This window comes from Hemibagrus wyckioides, linkage group LG04 (assembly GCF_019097595.1).
Source record: "Hemibagrus wyckioides isolate EC202008001 linkage group LG04, SWU_Hwy_1.0, whole genome shotgun sequence".
NCBI lineage: Eukaryota > Metazoa > Chordata > Actinopteri > Siluriformes > Bagridae > Hemibagrus > Hemibagrus wyckioides.
In genome coordinates, this window is record NC_080713.1 from 5,823,699 (window position 1) to 5,833,698 (window position 10,000).

Below are 10,000 nucleotides of genomic sequence, written 5' to 3' on the forward strand. Positions count from 1 at the left end.
ACACATGCACACACACACACATGCACACACACACCTGCAATGGTTCTGCTAAGATATTGACTGAAATATTTCCAACATGTTTACTTTAAGACAAAATAAAGCTAAACTGAAGGGAAGGATTCAGGCTCTACAGCAAGGGAGAATAAGTATTGGCACCCTCTTGTCTATGTAATTTAATATACTTCCATTGCAAGCATATTGTTTTACTTTGTGCTTATACACATATAGAAACACATATACACAAAGGAAAAATTTTTTACAACCTCCCAACATTGCAAATATGCTCAATTACTGAAATCCTGAATATTTATTCATAGGTATAATTTAACGGTCATACATTTTCACAGAAAGGCCAAAGATTCTGTCAGTAAGTGTATGCACAATTGCCGTAATTTACTTTCGAAAACATTTTCACTACAGCTACTATCGATGAAATAATTCAAGGGTTCTCTTCTAAGTCTGATTCCTCTCAAGGGTTTTTCCTCTTATCGTCTCCGGGAGTTTTTCCTTGCCGAAGTTGCCTCAAGGTTGGTCATTAGGGATAATTGTTTGTTTGTTTAGTGTTAAACTTTGTCAGGTTTTATTTATATTTCTGTAGAGCTGCTTTGAGACGATGTCAAATGTAAAAAGCGCTATACGGAAAAATTGAGTCGTATTGAACTGAATCGAATCGAATCAAATCAGACTGAATCAAACTGAATCGAATCGAATCTCTCTCCTGAAGCGACAAAGCTTTGTCACAAATTTACTGCAACACAAAATCTTACACCAATGACCAACTTTTGCCATGAACAGCTTCAAGATGTCTAGGGTAAGAATGAACTCACTTTCTGCAGCAGTGTCGTTTTATTGTAGTCTGAAATCGAGCCGACGAACGGAAACGAAGGGTTAAAGTCAGAGAAATGCATGAGAATCAGCAGAGGGAGACAGAGAGGAACACTCACACTTTTTAAGATGTTTTTTATTTCTGCTCTTCTGACTCACACTGCTGAGGGCGGCGAGGGTGTGTTAGTGGTCATGACTGTGAAGCCTGGACTTCAGATCACTGATCCTACCTTTCCTCAAGCCAATTTTCCAGTGTGAATTTTTTTTCCTGTTTTGATGTTCAGCAGCTATGAAGACTAGATCAAGAATGCTTGTCATATATACAGTATATATATATATATTGTTTGTATTGTTATTCTTCTGGATAGATTACAATCAAAAAGGTGAACAAATTGGAGATTAGGGGATAAAACAGAACACACAGATTTATGGATATATTCTTCAGCAATAGACTTCCCCTTATTTAAAAAAAATAAATAAAAATAAAATTAATTATTAATACTAATAAAAAATACTGTTTAATTTACTATTTGAATTAGTCTAATAAGAATATATATATATATATATATATATATATATATATATATATATATATATATATATACACTATATTGCCAAAAGTATTCGCTCACCTGCCTTGACTCGCATATGAACTTAAGTGACATCCCATTCCTAATCCATAGGGTTCAGTATGACGTCGGTCCACCCTTTGCAGCTATAACAGCTTCAACTCTTCTGGGAAGGCTGTCCACAAGGTTTAGGAGTGTGTTTATGGGAATTTATGACCATTCTTCCAGAAGCGCATTTGTGAGGTCACACACTGATGTTGGACGAGAAGGCCTGGCTCTCAGTCTCTGCTCTAATTCATCCCAAAGGTGTTCTATCGGGTTGAGGTCAGGACTCTGTGCAGGCCAGTCAAGTTCATCCACACCAGACTCTGTCATCCATGTCTTTATGGACCTTGCTTTGTGCACTGGTGCACAGTCATGTTGGAAGAGGAAGGGGCCAGCTCCAAACTGTTCCCACAAAGTTGGGAGCATGGAATTGTCCAAAATGTCTTGGTATGCTGAAGCATTCAGAGTTCCTTTCAGTGGAACTAAGGGGCCAAGCCCAGCTCCTGAAAAACAACCCCACACCATAATCCCCCCTCCACCAAACTTTACACTTGGCACAATGCAGTCAGACAAGTACCGTTCTCCTGGCAACCGCCAAACCCAGACTCGTCCATCAGATTGCCAGATGGAGAAGCGCGATTCGTCACTCCAGAGAACGTGTCTCCACTGCTCTAGAGTCCAGTGACGGCGTGCTTTACACCACTGCATCCGACGCTTTGCATTGCACTTGGTGATGTATGGCTTGGATGCAGCTGCTCGGCCATGGAAACCCATTCCATGAAGCTCTCTGCGCACTGTTCTTGAGCTAATCTGAAGGCCACATGAAGTTTGGAGGTCTGTAGCGATTGACTCTGCAGAAAGTTGGCGACCTCTTCGCACTATGCACCTCAGCATCCGCTGACCCCGCTCTGTCAGTTTACGTGGCCTACCACTTCGTGGCTGAGTTGCTGTTGTTCCCAAACACTTCCACGTTCTTATAATACAGCTGACAGTTGACTGTGGAATATTTAGGAGCGAATGCGCTTCTGGAAGAATGGTCAAAAATTCACTCCTAAACCTTGTGGACAGCCTTCCCAGAAGAGTTGAAGCTGTTTTAGCTGCAAAGGGTGGACCGACGTCATATTGAACCCTATGGATTAGGAATGGGATGTCACTTAAGTTCATATGCAAGTCAAGGCAGGTGAGCGAATACTTTTGGCAATATAGTGTATATATATATATATATATATATATATATATATATATATATGTATTTTTTATAATATTATATTTAAGATTTATTTCAAGATTCAAGATGTGAATAATTATGTCATTTTTATGGCGGGCACCGTATATATAGTTGGGACCTGTATATTTATGGCGATCAATGATTGCAGCAAATTGTTAACTATTATTAAAGTGATATTTATTTTATTAATCAAAGTTTGGATTTTTCGTATTGATTTATTTATCGTTTCTGTGAGAGAGATATATAGCTGTGTTCTTATAAAGCTTTTAAAATGATTTTATCGCTATGTAAACTTAGCTATAATAACCACAGCCTTGTTGGTATGGGTGCAGGAGAGTGTGTTTGCAGATGACCTTGTGTGTGTGTGTGTGTGTGTGTGTGTGTGTGTGTTTGAGTTTGATGCTGGAGTTGGAGAGTGTGTGAGGCCGCAGTCCCTTCTTGGGATTATCAGGCTTTAATCCTTCTACAACTCCTTATCCTCCTGCTTGTGCTGTTCTGATAATTGCTCATATCTTTTGGCAGGATTAAAACACACACACACAGACACACACACTCTCAGCATATAAATTAGTTATAGATTCTTCCGAAGCAGACTTTGCTCTCATGTGCTAAATGTATTTGTTATGTATTTGTGAATTATGGTGTGTCGGTACACTTAGTCATTTCAACTCATTATTTTTGGCTCTGACTTTTCTTCCAGCATGGTGTTGAAAAGAATATGAAATGTTGGAGGTGTCACTGCTATGAGAAGTTAATTTGCCTGAATGATGACTTGTTCTTGTAGTGAATAAGATTGCTTTGAATCCAGTTCTGTTTTAGAGGCTGTTATTCAGCTACCGCTCTTAACGTCTGTCGTGTTTCCCTCTTGTTTCAGGTCAGCTTTGTCTGTTTGCATGTTCGGCCATGTTTTTATCTCTCTCTTTATTATTCCATTATCCCCATAAGGAAGAAACTCACATTAGTCATTACACAGGCAGAGCTGTGAGCAGTAGGTGTGCGATATGAATAGTACAAAAATGATGCCAGTAGATCTTTCTGAGAGAAACATACACATCATCAGGGAAATGAGCTCGTGTAGCTGAGCTCGCTAACAGATAATGGAATCCGGAAGCCAAAAACAGAATCCAGAATGGCTTCAGAAAGAAAAATAATTCCAGAAGCAAAAATGGTTTCCTATAACAAAACACAACGGAAAATTCTAGAATCAAAAAACTAAATACATACAATAAAAAAATCCAGACATTTTCCGGAATTTTTTTCCGGAAATCAAATAATAGAATCAGGAAGCCAATATTGGATTCCAGAAGGTTCCACCAGAATGGTTTCAGAAAGAAAAAGATCCAGAAGTAAAAATAAAAAAGCAGACTAAAAATGTCCAGAAATCAAATAATAGAATCAGGAAGCCAATACTGGAATCCAGTGGGTTCTTTTGGAATAGATCCAGAAAGAAAAAGATCCAGAAGCAAATATGGATACCTACAACAAAATAAACAGATACAAAAAAACTAATTCCCAAATCAAATAATTAAATCCCTACAGTCAATAAAATCCAGAACCAAAAAATGGAACATGGAAGAAAATGATTCCAGAAGGAAAAATATGCAAAGCAGACAAAAAAAAGAGACAGAAAAAAAGAAATCCAGAAAGAAAACCAAGGATCCCGTGCTTTCATTGCCACGGCCCGGGTTCAATTCCCAGGCAGGGAGCCACCCCAGCCACCGAAGAGTTAAGGAAGGGCATCCGGCGTAAAACCTGTGCCAAATCATGTGGATCGAATGATCTGCTACAAACAGCAGACCCTGCCATTGCGCGGGACTAACGCTAGGGTAAAAAAAAAATAAGCCAATATTGGAATCCAGTGGGTTCCATTGGAATGGATCCAGAAAGATAAAATTCCAGAAGCGAACATGGATTCCTACAACAAAATAAACAAATAAAAAAATAAAAAATAAATTCCCAAATCAAATAATTAAATCCGTACAGTAAATAAAATCCAGAACCAAAAAAATGGAAAACTGGAAGGAAAAAAAAAATTCCAGAAGCAAAAATATGCAAAGTTGACAAAAAAAAATTCAGATGGAATCAGAAAGCCAATACTGGAATCCAGAAGGTTCCAATGGAGTAGATGCAAAAAGAAAAAAATACAGAAGCAAAAATGGATTCCTGAAACCAAACTAATTCCAGAATAAAAAAGAAATCGAGAACGAATAAAAACAAAATAAGCGTAAGCAAACCATAGAATATAGGAGAAAAAAATAATAGAGTAAAAAAATAATAAATAAAAAATGTAATCTGGAAAAATGAGGGAATCTAAAAAAATCCATTAGGAAAAAAAATTGTACCTTAAATATTAAATATGGAAGCAAACAAACAAATAAAAATATATAAAAAAAATCAACAAATAAACTAGGGGCAGCGATATGTTACACAAACCAAAATCTCAAACAATACAGTTTTAAATAGCAAGGGTTTATTTTTCACTACTTGTATTCAAAACATGTTTTTGATTTTGATATGGATCTTGTTATTGATTGGACTTCATCTGCTGTGACTCAGGATTACAGGGCAGTAATCCTGAGTCGTGCTGTACCCCCCCGACACACACACACATACACACGTTCTTATTGAACTCTGGCGCATTATTAATCGAAAAGCAAAGCACTGAGACTGGAAGCCTAACAGACAGAAAACTTTCTCTCCCTCTGTCTCCCTCTCTCTGTTCTTTAGTTCCTTGGGTCGGAGTTGCAAGAGTGCTGCTCTGTGTGCTGTGTCGTTCCTCAGAGGGCGCGCCGAGTCCCGGAGCTTAAAAATCGACTCGGTTAGCACTGCCAGGAAATCTCTTCTCCACCCCAAATACCCTCAGGCCAAAAAAAAAGGCTCATTCATGGCTTTCCCATGTTCCTGGTCTTCTCAAATCACACGTCCACAATATATCGATTTTTTTTTCCTTCTCAAGTGTAAATAGCATCAAAGCTTACCTGTGTACCGTGTTACTCGCCTTTAGCGAGCGGTTTTCCCTGAAGAAACACTGCCTGTTTCTTCTGTAGTATCGATTATTATTATCATTATTATTATTATTATTATTACAGTGTAAGTAGATAAACTTTGCATTTTCACAATTTAGGTCCTAAGCCTAAAGAAATGAAAATAAAAAAAAAAGTCCTAATAAAGCTGTTTCTATGGAATTTTATTCAGCTTTTCTGTTATTATGCTTTCCGGTGAAGCTGTACTTTTTCATTCATCAGACAAGCAAATGTTAGCTGAACACTTTCTATGAGCAAAACAAGAAGCTAAACTATGCTTTAATTATAGTATGCTAATTAAGAGCATTAATACAGGCAAACAAGCATATAAATATCGTATCATGTGCTATATTGTTTTGATTTTCTAGCTTTTTTGTACATTTTGTATATATGGCATATTTCAATTAAATTTAACTTATATTTATTTCTCTTGTGAAATCTGAAGCAGTCTCTGGGACAAGAATTTCCTTCAGGATTAATAAAGTTCCATCTTATCTTACGTGTAATGAACGGGGACGGGTGCCACCGATGGCGGGGTCCGAACCCGGATCTCTGCCCTCTGCTCAGTCGCCCGCTGTAGCTGATCAGACCCAAATGCAGGGATTCAGTATGTGCACTGCTTACTTTAAACACAACTTACATTAAACATTACAGAAATAAACAACCATAACTATGACATGGAAACTTAAATAATTTCAACAAAACATGACTATCACATAAAAACCTAGATAACACGGGGTCCGGCCTTATGGCACACATACACCACTACGTCGACATATAGTGATATAATGACTGACCACGATGAAGACAGCTAGGCAAACATATATAGAACGGGAAAACACATTAGGAAAAGGTGTGGCACCGCCCACATGGGAATAACACAGTGATACACTATATTGGCAAAAGTTTTGGGACATCTCTCTTTACATGAACATGAATGTAATATGGAGTTGGACCCGCCCTTTGCAGCTATAACAGCTTCAACTCTTCTGGGAAGGCTGTCCACAAGGTTTAGGAGAGTGTTTTTGACCATTCCTCTAGAAGCGCATTTGTGAGGTCAGACACTGATGTTGGACGAGAAGGTCTGGCTCGCCGTCTCCGCTCTAATTCAATCCCAAGGTCTTCTATCAGGTTGAGGTCAGGGCTCTGTGCAGGACAGTCAAGTTCCTCCACACCAAACTCACTCATCCATGTCTTTATGGACCTTGCTTTGTGCACTGGTGTGCAGTCATGTTGGAACAGGAAGGGGTCATCCCCAAACTGTTCCCACAAAGTTTGGAGCATGAAATTGTCCAAAATGTCTTGGTATGAAGCTGAAGCATTAAGAGTTCCTTTCACTGGAACTAAGAGGCTAAGCCCAACCCCTGAAAAACAACACCTGAATTCAACGATTTGGAGGGGTGTCCCAAAACCTTTGGCAATATAGTGTACATAAATAAACCACTTGCCCCCTGGTGGTGTGGCAAGGAACTGTCCCAGTAACTCCTGACACTTATCTTATCTTATCTTATCTTATCTTATCTTATCTTATCTTATCTTATCTTATCTTATCTTATCTTATCTTATCTTATCTTATCTTATAAGTATTATATAAATAATTATTAGGTTTAAGATTTAACAACATAGTGTTTTTACCCTTTTCCCAGTACACTGGCGAAATCAACTCATTACACTGATTTTCAATCAGTATAAACAAAAAATTGTTATTTTATGGGCACAAGTCTGTTATAAAATTAGCCAGGACACTGTTGCATTCAGTGTGAGACGTTTTAGCTCTGTTTCTGATAACAGCTTTAAAATTTGAAAACTTGTGAACCAGCACTTGGGGCGTCTCAGAGAGTAGAAATGGATTTGATATCAACTTTTACTTTGAAGATAGAAACATTTGTGTGTAAAACATTTTTGGGACGTTTCTATGAATGTATTTCCTCTAGGTGAATGATTGCGTAAAAACAGAAATAATTATGAAAGATTAGTCTAAGTATCTACTTTTATTTGAGCCATTTACCACCAATGTGGAGTGTGACATGTCAAAGAAATTTAATGCTGAACATGGGACACAACTAAAACAGGCACAAATTCCATTTTTTGGTCTCTGGTAAAAAGAGTTACTTAAAGTTACTTAAACACTTACCCTAATCTGTCTTTCTCCTTTTTCTTCATGCATTTTCTTCAGGCTGTGGCAGTCAGAGGGTAAGGAGGAAGGTTTAGTTCCATGAAACTCCAGGAAATTACTGTTGGGCCCTCGAGTAAGGTGCTTAACTCTCGAATGTTCAGCTGTACACTTGGATTGTGCTTCGGATAAAGGCTTTTACAGAGTAAATAAATGTAACACTTTTGAACCGTGTTCCTAAAGGATTTAGGCCTGGAACTGTAACCGAAAGTAGTTCATAGCTTTGTCTTTTCAAGGACTAAAGCCTGTAAACCCTGCTCCTCTCTTTGGGCATCGTACTGTGACTTTCTTTCTTTGTGTTTGTCCTGGAGCACAATCCAAGATTGATACTGTACTAAATGATGTGGAAATGTGGAAAGACACAGGTATAAAGGCACATTTTTTGGCTCGGATCATCCTTCAGTCATGAAACCCACCACCTTATAATATGTGCCAAGACCAATGATGGATTGCAGACTTTCTGATGAAAGAAATTTCAGTTAACTATTGGTGGCTGAATGTACACTATATTGCCAAAAGTTTTGGGACACCCCTCCAAATCATTGAATTCAGGGGTTGGGCTTGGCCCCTTAGTTCCAGAGAAAGGAATTTTAATGCTTCAGCATACCAAGATATTTTGGACAATTTTATGCTCCCAACTTTGTGGGAACAGTTTAGGGATGACCCCTTCCTGTTCCAACATGACTGCGCAGAGTCCTGACCTCAACCTGATAGGACAGAATTAGAGCGGACACTGTGAGCCAGGCCTTCTCTTCCAACATCAGTGCCTGACCTCACAAATGCGTTTCTAGAGGAATGGTCAAAAATTTCTCCTAAACCTTGTGGAATGCCTCCCCAGAAGAGTTGAAGCTGTTATAGCTGCAAAGGGTGGGCCAACTCAAAATTACATTCATGTAAAGGCAGACGTCCCAAATTTTTTGGCAATATAGTGTATTAGTGTCTGCCATTTTTAATTCCAGGCTCTGCTTTATATGTAGACTTAAAGCAATTACCTGCGTGGTTGACAGTCCAGCTCAGTCATCATTGGTTATCAATCTCTTCTAACAAGACGTGAAGTTTGTGTAGACGTCAAGACCACTAGAATTCTACACACATTACAGGATGTTGTTAAATGGTTTAAAAGTGAGATGATCTGACTGGGATAAGTGAAGGGGTTGTCAGGTTAAGATGGAAAAGCATTCACCAAATTTTCTGGAGAGTTCAGAATGCCGACAATGCCACATATATCCATGGCAGCAAATCTTTAGAAGCAGAATTGTCTGTGCTCTCTGGTCGGGAGGAATAGTCTCATTCTTTCTGCTGTCAATAGCCTTTACTCTTCATAGTTGACTAGACTATATGGCCAAATGCTTACGGACACCTGACTATCACACTCACATGCGAATCTTCCCCAAATTGTTGTGCTTTTTATGTCATGGATTGCTTGGTTAATGTGGGGCAAACACAGGGCATAAACAAACCCCTGTTGGAATACCCCCTGGTAGAGAGTGTACTGTCATTGATGGCTTGGTTAATTCCCCACTGGAAAACCAGGGGGCGGTTCAGCAGGCGTTTGTGTCATGTGTCTTTGTTTATGTTTTGTGTTCTCACATATTTGCCCCGTTCGATACTTAGCCTGTTCCCGCCTCTTGTTTCACTAATTACCTCCCCAATTTATACCGGTTGTCTTGTGTGTGTTGTTTGCTGAGACCTTGACATCATGTGCTGTTTTGTTACTCAGGGTTCTCTGTTTTATGTTGTTGGTAAATCATCTTGTTCTTGTTTTTATGTACGTTATATCTGCAGCGATAAATCTTTTTCTTTCACCACCTTTCCTGAGTATCTTCCAAATCCCTGATTCTTTCTCCTGTCAATCATAGTAACACTAGCCTCCAAGTGTTCGGCTATACCATGACATAGCACAAGTAGAGGTTTCTCCTCTTTACATGCTAGCCTTGACCCTCCACAGTTGGTAGATATGGTGTGAAACGGAAGAACCAGACTATATGGTCAAACTTTTGTAGAACCCTAACCAACACACTCATGTGAATCTTCTTCAAATTGTTGTAACAAAGCAGCATTGTAGGATTGTTGGTATATGCTGTAGCATTAAGAATTCCCCTTAACAGGACCTAAGAGGCATAAACCTGTTCCAGCA

The 10,000-nt window shown here is 38.8% G+C and overlaps 1 protein-coding gene across 2 annotated transcripts in view; it reads left to right on the plus strand.

The window, feature by feature from the left end:
- The window catches only part of cd276 (CD276 molecule), a 111,195-nt gene that overhangs the window by 9,899 nt on the left and 91,296 nt on the right, over positions 1-10,000 (plus strand). The gene's annotated exons all lie outside the window — the stretch shown is intronic.